Raw genomic sequence first — 21624 nt, 5'->3', positions numbered from 1 at the left:
GCCACGGAAATTTTACAAGTGCACAAGTCGGCCCTCCGAAGTATTTCTATTTGCCGCGACCACGCGCAAATCGCTCCACACTCTCCGAGTCTCTCTCGCTACCGTGCGTCCGTCGCGCCGTCGCGTCCAGCACTTCCCGTATCCTGTGCCGTACTGCCCCCCGCGCCACACTGTTCAGAACTCCCCATGCACGAGCGCTGTGATTGGCTAGAGCGCTCGCGCCATGTTTCCAAGCCAATACACACTCACGAAAGTATTGAAACACTTTCAAAATACTGGATTTACATTTAAATAACGTGAAATTAAATAAATGTTCTTACGGCTGGACCATAAAGACGCTCTAACACACATTATTAAATACATTATCAAATCAAATAAACATATATCAAAGGAATAGAAACAAAAGGTAGGCCAGTAGTCTAATGCCTCTGTCCTTTCTAAAACGCAGTAAATATTTAACCAATTTCTTCATGAATAGGATATATCGGATATAAACAAAGACATAGACAAATAAATATATTTATAAGCATGCTGTCACCGTTTATTCGTGTCACTGTGGAGTACTTATGGCCCGACGCGATCGATAGTAATCGGCCACTTTGACCTCCAATAACTCATGTACTATTCAAGTTACATGCCTGTAATTTATACCAATTTAGCTTTACACTAATAGCTTTCTAAAGACACGTCGGTCAGCGAAATCTGATGAACCGTTTAGATTTTGGAAATTCGTTGCTGGGTGTTACTTGTATAATTTACATTCAGATACTAAACTTTAAACTAATAAAGATATTGAAAATCTGATTACACCAGGGCTTCACAACATACGTGCTCGCGGAGCAAGCTGTGAGCAGCAAGGCGCGAGCACGGAGCAGCGCGAGCACGCTAGCCCCACTACCGGACCAGAGCGGAGAGTGGGGAAAGTCAGGTGGGGCACGCAACAGCTGCCGCCAGTCAATGTAAATCCGCGGCCACCTGCAGGGATATCACTCACGAATTATTACTACGACAAATGAAACAAATAAAGGAGAATGTACACATGTCACATAATTTTATTAGCTTAGTGTATGCCTCTACATTAGCATTAATTTGTGAACTGTTACACAATAAAAGGTGTCACTGAAGTGTGGGATTCTCGGTTATCTTGTACTTTTTGCCCTTTACAATTGCGTCTATGTTCGGAGTAATTGTTCTTGTGCATTTTAGGCGCAGCGTGCAGTTTAAATTTCGATCAGACAATGCGTTTCTCAGGCGCGTCTTGTTACATTTCATTGCAGAGAACAGTTGTTCACAAACATACGTAGAACCGAACATTGATATTATTGTAGCCGCCAGTTTGTGCAAACGAGGAAATCTATCCTGTAGAATTCCAAAATGTTTTTCTAGTTCCGAAATTTGTCTCTGTATTCTCTGTCACACTGCAGGTCAATAATTTCTTGCTGCTGCTCAGGACGAATCTCTTAAATATTCGCTGAATATAGAGAGAACAGATCAAAATCACTGTCTAGTGCTGTCAGATCTTGAAAGCGCTGATCAACTAAACTATGTGAATAACGTTCACAGTCTTTGTGAACATCTTGCATGGATGATAATTTAGGAAAATCAGCTAGGTTTCCTGTTTCCAGCTGACTCACCCAAAGCGTCAATTTCATTATAAAAGCTCATATTCGATCTATGAAATGAGTAATTAGCAGGTCTTTACCTTGTAGTAAAATGTTCAAAGCATTCAGATGGCTAGTTAAATCTGCTAAGGACGCGAGATCACATTCAAACTTGCGTGTGCATTTCCCCTCCATCCCTACTCCGCGATCTTGCACCTGCTCGCGAGCACGTGCCTGAGCAGACGCGAGTACTCGCGCTCAAAACCGGCCAGTTGTTAAGCCCTGGATTACACCATCAGAATCGTCGTGCAAATAGTGGTAATGTACATGCTTCTTTGTGAGATATCATGATACATCTGGCTACTATTAATTTCTATACGAAGTGTGAAATATCTTACCATTAAGGTTTCACAAAGTCCGTCATCTTTGGCACTCCTGGCGTATTTCCTTCATCGACACAGAGTCACCATGGAATTCCCAGCCACGTAGCTGGACCACGGGCTGGGGCTACCCGTCACGCTCAGCTAACGTTCGGCACCATGTGGTTGCTGCCAACTCCGAACTTAGAATATTTCCAGGGCGCCACAACTCGCCCGTTACATCACACCTTCCAGCTACATTTTCCGTCCTGCTCCATGGTTAAGTATTTACCATTTCCACCTCATAGCGTGTTTTGAAGCTGAATGTCAGTTGGCCGCTGAGCTTCTTTATTATTAGTGTAAGTGGAGGGTGGTTGCCTTGGCCAGTTAACTTATCTTTCAGCAACTTATCACAAATATGAATATGGCTACTTTTTACTTGTAATTAAGTGTGATTTGAAAATGATATGAAATGCAGGTGTTACAAATGTGCTTGACAATGACGCATAGTCGAAATTCGCTAATTGCACGATTAAATAAACCTCGTATTGCAGCCTACTACGGGCCATGTTTACGTTTATCATCACAAATGTTTTCTCTACGCTGCCAACATGTTCTCTGATAACTTTAACTGGTTTCGCTTAAGAATTATTTCTCTGTTCATCAGGCTATCACAGCATGTTTGTGCCTTGGGGCATGTTCTCACTAGATCCTTAGAAAAGGAGGAGTGTGGTGAACGGATTATCGGGCCTGCCCAAAGTGATTTGGTGTCCGTTCGTCTGGACCACTTTTCCCGACGTGTAGTGGTTTCATATAAAGCAACTTTGGTTGTTTATTTCCTTTAAATGAATTCCATTTTAGGTAAACCTGAATTATTTGTTGTGCTTAAGTCAACACATTTTAAAGATCTTTGTGGCCTACCTACTTGGAGAACGTTTCTTAGAAACTTGGAGGAAATTGTCATGTAACTTCAATTGGTGAAATATTATCTTGGTTATCTCGTTGAGATTTGCGGTAAATATTTCAACCAATAGTAACCAGTGGCACATAAGGTTTGTACATTTCTTGAGAGAGAGAATAATAACATTTTGTTATAAATTTAAATTTTCTTTTGAAGCCATTGTGACTATATTCGACCGTGACTGTCTCAAGAAATATTTCAAGGTTATATATATATATTACCGTTACCAGTCACAAACTTTGTCAACTATTGTGTTACTTGTCCACTTCACTACAGAACTGTTTGTGATCGTGTTTCCAAGTTACTGCCATGTTAGTGACAATTAGTGAACAGTGACCAAGAAAGCCACAGAAATGGAAACACAGCAATGCATCACAACGAGACTGCCACACCAGAAGAACAAAGTGAGTGACCGTTACAAAACATTTTCGTGCAAACATCAGTCCAGCTTCCAAAGTGACGTAGCCTCTTACTAAGTTTTCTCTTCTTCCACAGGATGACCACAACATTTACGAAAAGACTATGTAACATCAGTATGACCTTATTGTAAAGTTGTTTTTGTAATTCCATTTAGCCTGAAGATGAGTTTTAACCCTCGAAACATGTCGCTAAATAAATAAGTAATACAATAGCTGACAAAATTTGTGACTGGTAGTGGTAATTTAAAAAAAAAAAAATTTAATATTCATGCTTCGGTTCACCTGGAATGACTTTTGGAGAGTTGATAGCAATTATCTCAATTAACATTATAGCCTTTTGTTATTTGACCTCATTGAAATATTTGATAACATTGTTGATCGTATATCAGCAATTATCTTTAAATAATTTCGTTTAATTCAACAATTTTGTCGTAATAAGTGAAGGTACTCTTGGCCTAGTTGGTGAAGATAATTTTGCATCGAGGTGTTAATAAAAATCTTGTTACGAATGACGTTCAGCTCTTATTTGGCCCGGTCTTTCCACCCCTAGGCAACTTCACGCCAGTAGTGGGTGCCAGTGAGCTTTGTGTGGTAGAAGAAGACGTCCGGTGGTTATTGACGAAGTTGCTGTAACGACCACTCTAGAGCCCGTGCAGTGTCAAGAGAATTCCCTGTTCCACGATCAACAGTATGTAAATTTTTGCAGTCTATTATTACGCTGGTGCTTGTACAAGACCCAAACGGTACAGTGACTGAAACCTCATGATCCGCAGCAACGTTCTGAATTTGCTCTTTGGTTTCTGGCACGGATTGAATTTGATGACATGTGTCCGGGCTGTAGTGTATGGAGTGACGACGCACATTTTACACTACAGGGGCAGTGAATACAAAGAACTGCCAAATATGGGGTTCTGTCGAACAGCGTGTTGTGACGAAGGGCCATTGAACTCGCCGTGTGTCTGTGTTGTGTGGATTCATAAGCCCTTTTACTCTCAGTCCGTTCTTCTTTGAAGAGAATGCATCTAGAGGGTCTGTCAGGTGTACCGTGATGTATGCACGTTGTCGAAACCTTCTTGTACAGCATGTTGTCCCTTCAACTGTGTGGAAACAACTGTTTTCATGGAAGATGAGGCAACACCTCGTGTCGATTGCCCAGTCAGATGTCTGCTTAACGCAATTTTTCACTAATGTGTTCTCTCCAAAAAGCTTTGCAAATGCACAACTTGCAAAATCACCTGATCTCAATTAAATGTGCAAACGTGTGTGAATTTCTAAGGGACCAAACTGCTGACGTCATCGGTCCCTAGTCTTACACAGTACACCAACTAGCAAACTAACTTACGGTAAGAACAAAACACACACCCATGCCCGAGGGAGGACTCGAACCTCCGGTGGGGGGCGCCGCGCAGTCCATGACATGGCGCCGCGCAGTCCGAGAGACCGCTCGGCCACTCAGAGCGGCTGTTCTCAATCCATGTGACTTTCAGTTGTGGAGAGACATGAAGAAACGGAGCGATTTCGGGTTTAACGTTTGGGTTGAATACTTCACAACTCAAGGCGCCACTGTTACATCAGTGCTAATTGTCTTCCATCGTTTCGCGACCGAGTCTGAGAGCTGTGCCGCGGCGGTCGCTCCATAGTCGTCGGCTCTCTGGCTTACTGATGCGTGCCAGAGTGTAATGCTAGTCGTGGCTCATTGTTAGTACGCAACAACAACGTGAAATGACTGATTTTAGGGATCAGACGGCTTTTAATGAAGCTGTGTTTTGTGAGACTGTGAAGGCTGTAAGACGAAAATCGATGTGAAATAGACAATTGCAAATATGTTCGATTAAAGGAGGAGTGATATCTGGCATACGTTTCACGCTCTAGTACACGCTTCAGACGAGAAACATATAAATTTAGTTCAATGCAAACAAAATGGTTGTATTCTTGTTTATTCCACCTCCACCAGGAGAAAGCATGAAAACTGGGCACAGAGCGTCAGTGTCATACCCCTGCTTCAAAAAAGCGTGCTATTTCGGTATTCATTTGGTAATGGATGTATTCATTTCTGTAATTTATTTTAATAATTAATAACAATTTAAAGATTCATAATGAATCAAATCAGATCCTCATGTCTTCTGATGCCAAGGTAATCTTCGAAAAGTTGTATCTATATAAACAAGTTTTATCTATATAATAATCCATGAGGCGTTACATTGTCATATAACTTGCGTTTGTCATTTAGGCAGTTCGGACATTTTATGACATTTCAACTAGCACTTAAGAACGTCTATAAAGCTGAAATTAAAATTGTGTAAAATAAATGAACAGAATTTACAATTAGCGGCTAACATTTTTTTCAAAACGGTTGCGTTTGTACCGGGAATACCGCGACTACGCGGTTATACTTGCAGACTCCCATACTCGCCCTCCTTTCTGAGCGAGTGGAGTCCACTTGTCGCCAACAGTAGACTCAGGCGACAAATTGACAGCGGCGGACTCACGGGTCGAGTTCACAGGCACACGTAGACACCAGGTAATGAGGTGTGTCACAACACTCACTGGCGAATTTAAACCAACTGTACGGAGCTCATTTCTGATCTCCAGCGTTTACCAGGGACAAGTTCCGTCTCTACCTGATCTGAAGGCCAGTATACGGGAAAACGTTGCCCAGATTCCACTGGAAGTGCTGCCAGCAACTCTTGAACAAACTTGGTAAGCAGCAGTTAATAATAAAATTAAAATTACACCTTCATCAGATGTTTGACCTATTCTGACCACAAACCGTACCTAATCCATAACACATGTAAACATTTCTGTACGTCTTTCTTGCATTCTCAGTGCCAGATTTGCACCTGGTGATCAAAATTGGAACTAATTTTTTCTAGTGTAAATCGGTTCCGCTCTAACGCATTAGCATATCTATGAAGTTTCGCTATCATAAGATAATTACGGCCCACGCTGGACCTCTGTGAGTAGTTGCACTTGAATTAAAACCACCCTGCAATATCGAAGATCAATCTTATCTGCACATGTGAAATTGTTGTGATCACTAATGATACAAACTATGTAGCTGTAAGGTTTCTTCTGATGGAATCCCCACTCAATAAAATGAAACAGTCATATGCCATTGGTAGCTGAGAGACCACGTGGGGTAGGTTCGTCACCCCCCCCCCCCCACCCCTCCCGACTAAATGAAAAGCGTGTTCCTCCCTACCAAGTAAGGGCCGCTTTATTTGCGGTGTGTGAGGGTTGGATCTAGAGTCTACATGTAACGTGTAAGCGACTCTAAAATGATTCAAATGGCTCTGAGCACTATGGGACTCAACTGCTGTGGTCATAAGTCCCCTAGAACTTATAACTACTTAAACCTAACTAACCTAAAGACATCACACACATCCATGCCCGAGGCAGGATTCGAACCTGCAGGATTCGTGCGGTTCCAGACTGTAGCGCCTTTAACCGCGCGGCCACTCCGGCCGGCCTAAGCGACTGCAATGAGTACGCATATAGTGCGGTGTGCTTTTGTGTTTTGCGATGATTGCCAAAAATATGGGAGGGAAATCCCGTGCTGGCATGGTCCGAATCCTCTCGAATAGCACCAAGAGCGCCGCCAGACTTAAAGACCTCAACCAATGGACAGATCATGATCAACAGTACCATTAGACGTCACCCCATGAGACACTGTGCAAATCTTTGGAACTGAAACCAGGATATCGGCGCAAAGTCTACTGTGGGAACTGTGCACCACCATCTCATCTACCCCGCCAGAGGTGACGATTTCTTCCGTTGCCAGGGTTCGAATGGCCTATCTGCGAGTCGAGCGCCACTGTGGAGGCCTGCGTTAGTGAGAACTGCCAGGAAGGCAGGGTTAATCATGGTGCCGTAAATGGATCTTTTTTTGGGTCACCAGTCCTTTGAATGGCTTGATGCGGCCCACCACGGCTACTCCTCTTGCGCCAATATCTTCATCTCAGAGTAGCGCTTGTAACCTACGTCCTTAATTATTTCCTGTGTGTATGTCACTATGTGACTTCTCCTATAGTTTGCACCCTCTACAGTTCCCTCTTGTACCTTGGAGTTATGTCTTAACACAAGTTCTATTATTCTGTCCCTTATTCTTGTCAGTGTTTTCCCTATGTTTCTTCCTTTACAGATACTGCGGAAAACATCCTCATTCCTTATCTAATGAGTCCTCCCTATTTTCAATATTCTTCCCGTAGTATCACATCACACACGCTTCCTCATATTATCAGTCACCCTAGTTTTCAACATTCTTCTGTAGCATTCTTCTGCAAAATTCTTCTGTGCTCCAAATATAAATTCGCAGAAATTTCTTCCTTAATGCCTATGTCTGATACCAGCAGATTTTGCTTCGCCAGGAATGGCACTTTGTTTGTACTAGTCAGCTTTTTACGCCTTCTTCACTTCGTCCGCCGTGGGATATTTTACTTCCGTGGTAGCAGAATCCCTTATTTCGTCTACTTTGTGATCATCAGTTTTGATAAGGTTCTTGCTGCTCTCATTTCTGATCGTCTCCTCAAGTTCATTTTTCTAGTGTTTATTCTCAGTATATTTGACTGTTCATTCTATTCAGCAAATCTTGTAGTGCTTCTTCACATTCACTGAGGGCAGAAACGTAATCAGCGAAACTTATTAATGTTTTTTGACCCTCAATTTTAATCACGCCCTTGCACCTCTCTTCTACTTCCATCATAGTCTCATAGACATATAGACTGAACAGCAGGGGCGAAAGAGTGTATCCCCATCTCACATCCTTTTTAGTCCTAGCAGTTGGTTCTTGGTCTTCTGAACTTATTGCTCCCTCTTGGTTCTTAGGCATATTCTATATTACCCGTCTTTCCCCATAGCAAATTTGGATTTCTCAGAATTTCTAACACGTTTGTGTTATCCTGTGCGCATGCCTCGATGTGAATCTTGTTTCTGTCGACAAGCGCAACATTAGAACCGCCTCTCTAGCGTCTTTACCTTTCCTAAAGCCATACTGATCGTTATCTTCAAATGGTTCAAATGGCTCTGAGCACTATGGGACTCAACTTCTGGGGTCATAAGTCCCCTAGAACTTAGAACTACTTAAACCTAACTAACCTAAGGACATCACAAACATCCATGCCCCGAGGCAGGATTCGAACCTGCGACCGTAGCGGTCAAGCGGGTCCAGACTGTAGCGCCTAGAACCGCTCGGCCACACCGGCCGGCGATCGTTATCTAGTAGATTCTTATTTTTCTGTTTCATTCTTCTCTATACTATTCTAGTGAGCAGCTCGGATGCATGAGCGGTGAAGCTGATTGTGTTGTTGTCCTCGCACTCATCGGCCCTGGCTAAGTTCAGAATTGTGTGGATGATATTTTTCCAAAAGTCCTATAGTACGCCGCCAGTCTCACAGATTCTACACTACATCCTGAATAGTCGTTTGGTTCCCAGTTTTGAATGTTATCTATCCCTTCTTCCTTATTAGGTCTCATATCCTGCATAGTAGTGAAGGCAGCAGAGGATCAAGTAGGTAAAAAGACGAGGGCTAGTAGAAATCCTTGGGTAACAGAAGAAATATTGAATTTAATTGATGAAAGGAGAAAATATAAAAATGCAGTAAATGAAGCAGCCAAAAGGAATACAAACGTCTCAAAAATGAGATCGACAGGAAGTGCAAAACGCCTAAGCAGGCATGGCTAGGGGACAAATGTAAGGATGTAGAGGCTTATCTCACTAGGGGTAAGATAGATACAGCCTACAGGAAAATTAAAGAGACCTTACGAGAAAAGAGAGCCAATTGTATCAATATCAAGAGCTCAGATGGAAACCCAGTTCTAAGCAAAGAGGGGAAAGCAGAAAAGTGGAAGGAGAATATAGAGGGTATATACAAGGGCGATGAACTTGAGGACAATATTATGGAAATGGAACAGGATGTAGATGAAGATGAAATGGGAGATACGATACTGCGTGAAGAGTTTGACAGAGCACCGAAAGACCTAAGTCGAAACAAGGCCCCGGGAGTAGACAACATTCCATTAGAACTACTGACGGCCTTTGGAGAGCCAGTCCTGACGAAACTCTACCATCTGGTGACCAAGATGTACGAGACAGGCGAAATACCCTCAGACTTCAAGAAGAATATAATAATTCCAATCCCAAAGAAAGCAGGTGTTGACAGATGTGAAAATTACCGAACTATCAGTTTAATAAGCCACAGCTGCAAAATACTAACACGAATTATTTACAGACGAATGGAAAAACTGGTAGAAGCCGACCTCGGGGACGATCAGTTTGGATTCCGTAGAAATGTTAGAACACGTGAGGCAATACTGAACTTACGACTTATCTTAGAAGAAAGATTAAGGAAAGGCAAACCTACGTTTCTAGCATTTGTAGACTTAGAGAAAGCTTTTAACAATGATGACTAGAATACTCTCTTTCAAATTCTAAAGGTGACAGGGGTAAAATACAGGGAGCGAAAGGCTATTTAGAATTTGTACAGAAACCAGATGGCAGTTATAAGAGTCGAGGGACATGAAAGGGAAGCAGTGGTTGGGAAGGGAGTGAGACAGGGTTGTAGCCTCTCCCCGAAGTTATTCAATCTGTATATTGAGCAAGCAGTAAAGGAAACAAAAGAAAAATTTGGCGTAGGTATTAAAATCCAGGGAGAAGAAATAAAAACGTTGAGCTTCGCCGATGACATTGTAATTCTGTCAGAGACGGCAAAGGACTTGGGAGAGCAGTTGAACGGAATGGACAGTGTCTTGAAAGAGGATATAAGATGAACATCAACAAAAATAAAACTAGGATAATGGAATGTAGTCGAATTAAGTCGGGTGATGCTGAGGGAATTAGATTAGGAAATGAGACACTTAAAGTAGTAACGGAGTTTTGCTATTTGGGGAGCAAAATAACTGATGATGGTCGAAGTAGAGAAGATATAAAATGTAGACTGGCAATGGCAAGGATAGCGTTTCTGAAGAAGAGAAATTTGTTAACATCGAGCATAGATTTAAGTGTCAGGAAGTCGTTTCTGAAAGTATTTGTATGGAGCGTAGCCATGTATGGAAGTGGAACATGGACAATAAATAGTTTGGACAAGAAGAGAACAGAAGTTTTCGAAATGTGGTGCTACAGAAGAATGTTGAAGATTTAGATGGGTAGAACACGTACCTAACGAGGAGGTATTCAATAGGATTGGGGAGAAGAGAAGTTTGTGGCCCAACTTGACTAGAAGAAGGGATCGGTTGGTAGGACAGTCTACTGACTGGTTTGATGCGGCCCGCCACGAATTCCTTTCCTGTGCTGACCTCTTCATCTCAGAGTAGCACTTGCAACCTACGTCCTCAATTATTTGCTCGACATATTCTAATCTCTGTCTTCCTCTTAGTTTTTGCCCTCTAAGGCTCCTTCTAGTACCATGGAAGTCATTCCCTCATGTCTTAGCAGATGTCCTATCATCCTGTCAATTCTCCTTATCAGTGTTTTCCACATATTCCTTTCCTCTCCGATTCTGCGTAGAACTCCTCATTTCTTACCTTATCAGTCCACCTAATTTTCAACAATCGTCTACAGCACCACATCTCAAATGCTTCGATTCTCTTCTGTTCCGGTTTTCCCACAGTCCATGTTTCACTACCATACAATGCTGTACTCCAGACGTACATCCTCAGAAATTTCTTCCTCAAATTAAGGCCGGTATTTAATATTAGTAGACTTCTCTTGGCCAGAAATGCCTTTTTTGCCATAGCGAGGCTGCTTTTGATGTCCTCCTTGCTCCGTCCGTCATTGGTTATTTTACTGCCTAGGTAGCAGAATTCCTTAACTTCATTGACTTCGTGACCATCAATCCTGATGTTAATTTTCTCGCTGTTCTCATTTCTACTACTTCTCATTACCTTCGTCTTTCTCCGATTTACTCTCAAACGATACTGTGTACTCATTAGACTGTTCATTCCGTTCAGCAGATCATTTAATTCTTCTTCACTTTCACTCAGGATAGCAATGTCATCAGCGAATCGTATCATTGATATCCTTTCACCTTGTATTTTAATTCCACTCCTGAACCTTTCTTTTATTTCCATCATTGCTTCCTCGATGTACAGATTGAACAGTAGGGGCGAAAGGCTACAGCCTTGTCTTACACCCTTCTTAATACGAGCACTTCGTTCTTGGTCGTCCACTCTTATTATTCCCTCTTGGTTGTTGTACATATTGTATATGACCCGTCTCTCCCTACAGCTTACCCCTACTTTTTTCAGAATCTCGAACAGCTTGCACCATTTTATATTGTCGAACGCTTTTTCCAGGTCGACAAATCCTATGAAAGTGTCTTGATTTTTCTTTAGCCTTGCTTCCATTATTAGCCGTAACGTCAGAATTGCCTGTCTCGTCCCTTTACTTTTCCTAAAGCCAAACTGATCGTCACCTAGCGCATTCTCAATTTTCTTTTCCATTCTTCTGTATATTATTCTTGTAAGCAGCTTCGATGCATGAGCTGTTAAGCTGATTGTGCGATAATTCTCGCACTTGTCAGCTCTTGCCGTCTTCGGAATTGTGTGGATGATGCTTTTCCGAAAGTCAGATGGTATATCGCCAGACTCATATATTCTACACACCAACGTGAATAGTCGTTTTGTTGCCACTTACCCCAATGATTTTAGAAATTCTGATGGAATGTTATCTATCCCTTCTGCCTTATTTGACGGTAAGTCATCCAAAGCTCTTTTAAATTCCGATTCTAATACTGGATCCCCTATCTCTTCTAAATCGACTTCTGTTTCTTCTTCTATCACATCAGACAAATCTTCACCCTCATAGGGGCTTTCAATGTATTCTTTCCACCTATCTGCTCTCTCCTCTGCATTTAACAGTGGAATTCCAGTTGCACTCTTAATGTTACCACTGTTGCTTTTAATGTCACCAAAGGTTGTTTTGACTTTCCTGTATGCTGAGTCTGTCGTTCCGACAATCATATCTTTTTCGCTGTCTTCACATTTTTCCTGCAGCCATTTAGTCTTAGCTTCCCTGCACTTCCTATTTATTTCATTCCTCAGCGACTTGTATTTCTGTATTCCTGATTTTCCCGGAACATGTTTGTACTTCCTCCTTTCATCAATCAACTGAAGTGTTTCTTCTGTTACCCATGGTTTCTTCGCAGCTATCTTCTTTGTACCTATGTTTTCCTTCCCAACTTCTGTGAGGCATCAAGGGATCACAAATTTAGCATTGGAGGGCAGCGTGGAGGGTAAAAATCGTAGAGGGAGACCAAGAGATGAATACACTAAGCAGATTCAGAAGGATGTAGGTTGCAGTAGGTACTGGGAGATGAAGGAGCTTGTACAGGATAGATTAGCATGGAGAGCTGCATCAAACCAGTCTCAGGACTGAAGACCACAACAACAACAACATCCTGCATAGCTCTTTTAAAATCGGAGTCTAATACTGTAACGCTTATCACTTCCATACTGACTCCAGTTTCCTTTCCTGTCACAACATCAGACAAGCCCTTCCCCTCATACAGTCCTTTAGTGTCACCTTTCCAACAATTCGCTCTCTCGCCTGCATTTATCAGTGGATTTCACAATGCACCCTTAATAATACCACCATTGCTTTTAATTTCACGGAAAGTTGTTTTGCCTTTTTTATACGCTGAGTTTGTTCTTCTGAAGATGATTCCTTTTTCGACTTATTCGCGTTTTTCCTGTATCCTTGTCGACTTGGCTGCCATACACATCCTATTTATTTCTTTCCTAAGCGATTTATATTTCTGTGTTCCTTTCATTCCATGAACATTTTTGTACTTCCTATCACTTGAAGAATTTCTTCTGTTACCTAATGTTTCTTCGCAGTAATCTTTCCTGTTTTAGATATATCTACTCCTCTTCACTAAACTACATCTTCTGGTGATTCTTATCGCAGTACCCAAATCATTACATTAGCGAACTACAAATGTGTCTGATCATTCCTCAGTACTTCAGTATCCCACTTACTTCCACAATGATTCTTCCAGACGATTCACATGAATTTCAGTCTACTCTTCATCATCAATAAATTGTGATCCGAGTCTACATCTGCTCCTGGGTGCATCTTACAGTCAAACATCTGATTTCGGAATCTCTCTAAGACCGTGAAGTATTCCAACTGGAATCTTCCCGAGTCTCCGGATCTTTTCCACGTATACTTCCTCTTCGTGTGATTCGCTATTACCATCTCAAATTTATCGCAGAGCTCAATTTGCCTTTCTCCTGTCTCATTCCTACTGTCAAACTTACGTTCTTCCGTAATCCTTTTTCCTGCTCCTTCTCTTGCAACTGCGTTCCATTTCCCCATGATTATTAGATTTTCGTCTCCCTTTACATACTGAATTACTAATTGAAAACTCTCATTTTCCTTCCCCAACTCTTCATTTTCTGGTTGCGATATCGCCATGTATACCAGAACTGTTTTTGTCGGATAGTTTTCTGTTGATTCTCACGAGAACAACCCTTTAACTGAACTACCCACACTAGCTTACTCTGTGCCATATTTTCTTATTCATAACGAATCCTACTATCATTATACCTTTTTCTACTGCTGTTGAAATTATCCTACATTCGCCTGACCAGATATCGTTACCCTTTTTCCACCACACTTTACTGATCCTCATTATATCTAGTTTGAGTAGTTTAAGCCTTCTTTTTCCCTTTCCCTTCTCAGATTTTCTAATTTTCCTACTGCGTTCAAACTTTTGACATTCTGACATTCTACGCTCGTAAAATCTTTGGTCTCCTCCCCCCCCCCCCCTCTTCACAACGGCAGTTCCCACCTGGAGATCCGAATGGAGAACTGAACTAAATTCAGAATCTTTGGCAATGAAGAGACCTTCGTGACACCTTTTCAACTGCAGGCCATATGTCCTATGGATACTCAATGTGTGGCTTTAGAGCAGTGGTTTCCATTGCCTTCTGCATCCTCATGCCTTTGATCATTGCTGTTTCTACCGACCTTTTAGGGACAGTTTCTCAGGCGAACGGCAGGAGAATGCCCTGAAGCTCTGTATGCTCCTTTTCCCTGTTTGAGAAGACAGCTGGCAGAAGGAGAGTGATGGAGAGTGATTTCTTATGTGGAAGTCTTCAGCCGCCATTGCTATTGATTTTGATTCAAAGTTTAAGCAGTAGCTGTGTTCGAAGCCAGGATTCAGGATGTTTTGATTACGAATCAGACGCTATTCCTAGACTACTGCGTGTGTGTAAATACGTTAATTGTATGTGGATATATACGTTAATTTCACTGGTGGTTGTCATAGATCTGCGTTTTTCGATTTGACAATTGGCTTCTCCTTGACTCTGTTCAGCTGCAAAATGAGTAAAAAAAATGCATGTATTGGCACCAGCTCTAGTATCATCATTTCGGTTGAATATGTGAGGGGCGTTCAGTAAGTAATGAAGCACACTATTTTCTCACCAAATTGTGGTTGAAAAAGGCGGAATTTGTTGTGGGACATCGTGGAATAATCCTGCTTCAGCCGCTATAGTTTCAAGAAGTTCCGACTAGTGGCGGCCCTGTATATACACTCCTGGAAATTGAAATAAGAACACCGTGAATTCATTGTCCCAGGAAGGAGAAACTTTATTGACACATTCCTGGGGTCAGATACATCACATGATCACACTGACAGAACCACAGGCACATAGACACAGGCAACAGAGCATGCACAATGTCGGCACTAGTACAGTGTATATCCACCTTTCGCAGCAATGCAGGCTGCTATTCTCCCATGGAGACGATCGTAGAGATGCTCGATGTAGTCCTGTGGAACGGCTTGCCATGCCATTTCCACCTGGCGCCTCAGTTGGACTAGCGTTCGTGCTGGACGTGCATACCGCGTGAGACGACGCTTCATCCAGTCCCAAACATGCTCAATGGGGGACAGATCCGGAGATCTTGCTGGCCAGGGTAGTTGCCTTACACCTTCTAGAGCACGTTGGGTGGCACGGGATACATGCGGACGTGCATTGTCCTGTTGGAACAGCAAGTTCCCTTGCCGGTCTAGGAATGGTAGAACGATGGGTTCGATGACGGTTTGGATGTACCGTGCACTATTCAGTGTCCCCTCGACGATCACCAGTGGTGTACGGCCAGTGTAGGAGATCGCTCCCCACACCATGATGCCGGGTGTTGGCCCTGTGTGCCTCGGTCGTATGCAGTCCTGATTGTGGCGCTCACCTGCACGGCGCCAAACACGCATACGACCATCATTGGCACCAAGGCAGAAGCGACTCTCATCGCTGAAGACGACACGTCTCCATTCGTCCCTCCATTCACGCCTGTCGCGACACCACTGGAGGCGGGCTGCACGATGTTGGGGCGTGAGCGGAAGACGGCCTAACGGTGTGCGGGACCGTAGCCCAGCTTCATGGAGACGGTTGCGAATGGTCCTCGCCGATACCCCAGGAGCAACAGTGTCCCTAATTTGCTGGGAAGTGGCCGTGCGGTCCCCTACGGCACTGCGTAGGATCCTACGGTCTTGGCGTGCATCCGTGCGTCGCTGCGGTCCGGTCCCAGGTCGACGGGCACGTGCACCTTCCGCCGACCACGGGCGACAACATCGATGTACTGTGGAGACCTCACGCCCCACGTGTTGAGCAATTCGGCGGTACGTCCACCCGGCCTCCCGCATGCCCACTATACGCCCTCGCTCAAAGTCCGTCAACTGTACATACGGTTCACGTCCACGCTGTCGCGGCATGCTACCAGTGTTAAAGACTGCGATGGAGCTCCGTATGCCACGGCAAACTGGCTGACACTGACGGCGGCGGTGCACAAATGCTGCGCAGCTAGGGCCATTCGACGGCCAACACCGCGGTTCCTGGTGTGTCCGCTGTGCCGTGCGTGTGATCATTGCTTGTACAGCCCTCTCGCAGTGTCCGGAGCAAGTATGGTGGGTCTGACACACCGGTGTCAATGTGTTCTTTTTTCCATTTCCAGGAGTGTAGCATTCAGAATGGTGTCTGTTCCAAGCAGAGAGCTGTCATTGCGTTCATTTGGGTGGAAAACTAGAGCATCGCAGATACTCATAGGCGCTTGCAGAACGTCTATAGGGACATGGCAGTGAATAACAGCACGGTGAATCTCTAAGCATCGCAATAAGGTTGCGCAAACCTGTCCGACCTCTCGCGGGCTGGCCCGCCGCACACTGTGACGATTCCTGCAAGCCCCACCGAGCGAGGTGGCGCAGTGGTTAGCTCACTGGACTCACATTCGGGAGGACGACGGTTCAATCCCGTCCCCAGCCATCCTGATTTAGGTTCTCCGTGATTTCCCTAAATCGTTTCAGGCAAATGCCGGGATGGTTCCTTTGAAAGGGCACGGCCGATTCCCTTCCCAATCCTTCCCTAACCCGAGCTTGCGCCCCGTCTCTAATGACCTCGTTGTCGACGGGACGTTAAAACACTGACCTAACCTAACTCCTGCAATGCGGACACACTCATTCGAGGTGATCGACGGATGGCAATCAAACGCCTCGTTGCACAACTGGACATTTCTGTTGGTAGTGCTTACACACTTGTCCAGCAGTCAGGGTACTCAAAGGTGTGTGTGCTCCGCCTAGACACTTTCCGACTTCCATTCGTTTGGCCCAATAAAGGATGCACTCCACGGGAAGCAGTACGGAAGTGGTACTACTATGGGTAACTCTAAAATATTCCTGTTTGCTGATGACGCTAGCTTGGTAGTAAAGGATGTTGTGTGCAACATTGGCTCGGTTTTAAATAGTGCAGTACATGACCTCAGTTCATGGCTTATAGAAAATAAACTAACGCTAAATCACAGTAAGACTCAGTTTTTTCAGTTTCTAACACGAAATTCAACAAAACCTGACGTTTTAATTTCACAGAACGCGCATATGGTTAATGAAACTGAACAGTTCAAATTTCTAGGTGTTCAGATAGATAGTAAGCTGTCGTGGAAAGCCCACGATCAGGATCTTGTTCAAAGACTTAATACTGCTATTTTTACCATTAGAACGGTATCAGAAGTGAGTGATCGTTCGACACGAAAATTAGTCTACTTTGCTTATTTTCATTCGCTTATGTCGTATGGTATTATATTTAGGGTTAACTCTTCCCATTCTAAAAGGATATTTTTGGCTCAGAAACTGGCGGTTCGGGCAATAAGTGGTGTGAGTTCACGACCTCTTGTCGACCTCTGTTCACAAGTCTGGGTATTTTGACATTGGCCTCTCAATATGTATATTCCTTATTGCCGTTTCTTGTTATCAGTATTAGTTTATTCCCAAGAATAAGCAGCTTTCACTCGGTTAATACTCGGCAGAAATCAAACCTGCATTTGGATCGGATTTCCTTAACTCTTGTGCAAAAAGGTGTGCAGTATCCTGCTGCATCCATTTTCAATAAGCTGCCACTCGAAATCAAAAATCTTAGCAGTAATCCACGCGCTTTCAAATCGAAACTGAAGAGTTTCCTCATGGGTCACTCCTTCTATTCTGTCAAGGAGTTCCTTGAAAAATTAAGCTGTTTCTTATTGTATTGTTGATAGCGTTTAGTTAAACTTACCGACTCTCTTTTTTCAGGTTCATGAACATTTATTTTTATGTGTTATTACTTTTATGTTGTAATTTCATGTACTGACACGTTCCATGACCTTGGAGATTTGCTCCTCGATTTGATCCTACGGAAATAAATAAATAAATACGTGTATAATGGGGACGTTACCGATGCAGCAGTGAGTTGGCTCCGACATCAACCAGTAGAGTGGTATCATGCAGAATACAGGCCGTATTAGTAAAGTGGCGTAAGGCCGTCGCATTGAAGAGAGATTATGTTGAAAAATGGAATTTTGAAGCCAAAAGAGAGGGAATAGTGTGGTGTATTGGAATCCTGAGAACCTCCTTTCAGAAAAGTCTTGCGTTACTGAAAGCACCTCGTATAAGTAAACATTTTCGAATATGATTGTTCGTTGGTAGGGAACTGTCTACGATAGCCTTGACAAGCGGCACTAGTGTTTTCATTGTAAAATCCATAAAAAAATAAGATATAGAAAATTATGTATAGGTAGCTGTGTTTATAATTTCAAGTGCTTGTATTAGCGCAGAAAGCTTGAACATGAAATATCCATTTGATTTGGGCGTCAGTTATGAGTGTCAGTCATGTCTTTCAGAGATGTGTGCATCAAAACTGTAAGCGTCAGCTATATCCTTACATCCACTGAAAGCTACTTTTCAATCAAGAAATTCCTCATAAAAAAGTTTCCAGAAAAAATATTGCTTCTCTTAAGATCATTATACAAGTTTATACTCGTCCATTAATTTAAAAATTAGTTATTTGACAGAATTGACAGAAATCTATGTTTTGCAACACATCATGCTGCGATTGTAAAAAAGCTATGTTGGCCAGACAGGCGGGTCCTTTTATGCGAGATTTAAGGAGCACACTTGTGGCAGCCATAAAACAGTAGCCGGCCGGGGTGGCCGAGCGGTTCTAGGCACTACAGTCTGGAACCGCGCGACCGCTACAGTCGCACGTTCGAATCCTACCTCGGGAATGGATGTGTGTGATGTCCCTAGGTTAGTTAGGTTTAAGTAGTTCTACGTTCTAGGGGACTGATGACCACAGCAGTTAAGTCCCATAGTGCTCAGAGCCAGTTGAACCATTTTTGAAAAGAATCAAGCGTTCGTCAGACGTGTGTGCTTTTGTTTACTCAGTAGGAGTAGTCTACAAAACACAAAATTATAAAACATATATGTCTTGGCAATACTACGATAACAACGTAGAGGTAAGTCCATATTGGACGACACACGGGCGAGAGAACGACTGATTAGAAGTAGCATAGTACCACAAGTGACGTTCAAAGTGAGTAATACACGCACACACACACACACACACACACACACACACACACACACACACACACACACTGTTGAACTCATGTTGTTCGCTTTTAATTGTGGGGAGCTGTGGTCCTGATGATTGGTAGCTTCGGGTTTGTATACTGATGGTTGGAAGGAATTATAAAAGACAGTTTTAGCTGCAGATGATTTGTTGTTAACTCTAACTTTCTGCATATATTGAAATGTATTATTTGGAGATAAAGGTGTGTGCCTGTCACGTATTTCACAGTGTATTTTAAGTATTTACGAGTAGTTTATGTTTACCTAGTGCGTTTACATTTTGATTCACTTGAATGTGCAACTACTGACCTCACAGACATCACATATAAATTATAGTGAAATAAATCAAACGCGATATAGTTGAACGAAATACGAAATCCATTTCACGTTCGTGGATACGAGAAGCAGAGAAGAACACTAGATGTCAGCTGACTACATCTCTGTACTGGTGTGCAAGACAGCCTGAATACCAAATGCTTAGTGACGAGGACGAAGAAACTCTCCAGCTACACGTATCGCATTCCGTGGCCGATTCATGAAACGAACGCCATCCGATACGCTTGAGCAGACACTCCTTTCGCAGAAGAAACAGAAGCCAGATGTGGGGAAAATAAAAGAACGGAGAGATACCGCAAAGGGACCTAAATAAATTCCTGTTTCGTAGATGGCGGTGATCGATGGGAAACAGGAGTCGTTTTAAGGAGACGAGATTACGTTCCGTGACCGGGAAGTCAAGTCGCGGCTAAAGCCTATGCAAATGTCGCGTTGACGAAATTGATGTCTGGAAGGGTTCGCTTCGGTAAACACCGTCGGCACAGTCTGCGTAGTTAGGCCACAATTTATGTAGCTAGCTATAATGAAGATTCCGGAAATATTGTCATTTCTCTAAGTTTTCTTCGATTCAGACATCAACAATAAGCAAGGGATTTGAAAGAAGGTCAAAAATAGTTACCAATCTACATTAATGAACGTAAATGCAATGGCGGTGAGCTGCAAGTATGGCTAGTGTCTTCTGAAGAATGCCAGATCACTGTAAAGCGAACTTAACAGTGATGAACTAAAACATTATGATGATTGTCCACTGCGAAACTGAATTGGCGGGCCCGTGACGTATTGACGAAACTGGAATGTACGCCTCATACTGAATTTTGTTGACGGAACGAGTAAAATACAGTTATACAGTTATACCATTGAATTTTCTCTTGTTCGAAATCAGAAAAAGCGATCTGTTCTACTTGATGAAAAGTTCTAAAGCCAAAATCGCGTAAAAAACTTCTTTATTTACAGACAACCGGTTTCGACATCCGTTACAGTCATCAGGGCTTCAAAGTTTCTGTTATAAAAGTTTTCATTTTGGGTTGGACGTCACGCTAAGCTATCATATAGATAAAATATAGTACATTACGGAAAAGTTTTCCATTTATCTAAAGGTTTGTCATTTATATAATTTGCTACATTTTATGTACATGACAACTGGCGTGAAGTCAAACTCAAAACGAACACACTTTATAACAAAAATTTTTGGTTCCCTTAAGATGATAGCAAAGTCTATCAAAACCGGCTGTTTGTAAATAAAGAAATTTTTATGCGGTCTTGACTTCAGAAAGTTTTTACCAAGTAATTGTCATTATCGGATTGATATCTATGTGCTGTGCCACGTCCGCTGTAATCGGTTATCACCGAGTCTACGAGTTGCAGTGTTCGTCCGTTGTCCCCGACACCTAGACTCCGCACGCATCATAGGCCAGCTATGGACTCTACATACGCATCACTCAGAGGCACAGTCACCGGACTTTAATATTTTAGCGGACTTGTACTAATTTCAAACCTCTAATTGTGCTGGACATTTCACAAGAAGAATCATCATTTAAATTGAATATTTCTTCACATTTACGAAATATTATTTGATTACTAATGGTTGGGAATCTTTCTGATTGAAGATAACCTAAGCCGTCCTCCAGCATTCCCAACAATTTCAATGGGTGATAGGTCAGGAGTATGTGCTGGCAGGGCTCCAGTCAAATAGTGGAGTTTGCTCTGGACTGCACGGGATCATGTGGTGGTGCATTATCTAATTGGATAACAACGTTACAGAGACCTCGAAAACAGGACACTGCCACCAGCATAACACGCCAAAAATGACATTGCTGCTATCCAGTCTGTCGATAGTACGAGCCGGATGTGACAGTGTAGTGTAATGAATGGCGTCCCATGCCCTCACGCTGTGTACTGGGTCTGTTTCGACGATGAAGCATGGACCTGGCAGGTTCGAATCCTGCCTCGGGCATGGGCGTGTGTGATGTCCTTAGGTTAGTTAGGTTTAAGTAGTTCTAAGTTCTAGGCGACTGATGACCTCCGAATTTAAGTCCCATAGTGCTCAGTGCCATTTGAACCATTATTGATGTGCTCCTCCCT

This window comes from Schistocerca cancellata, chromosome 3 (assembly GCF_023864275.1).
Source record: "Schistocerca cancellata isolate TAMUIC-IGC-003103 chromosome 3, iqSchCanc2.1, whole genome shotgun sequence".
NCBI classification, from domain to species: Eukaryota; Metazoa; Arthropoda; class Insecta; order Orthoptera; family Acrididae; genus Schistocerca; species Schistocerca cancellata.
This window is presented reverse-complemented; position numbering follows the sequence as displayed.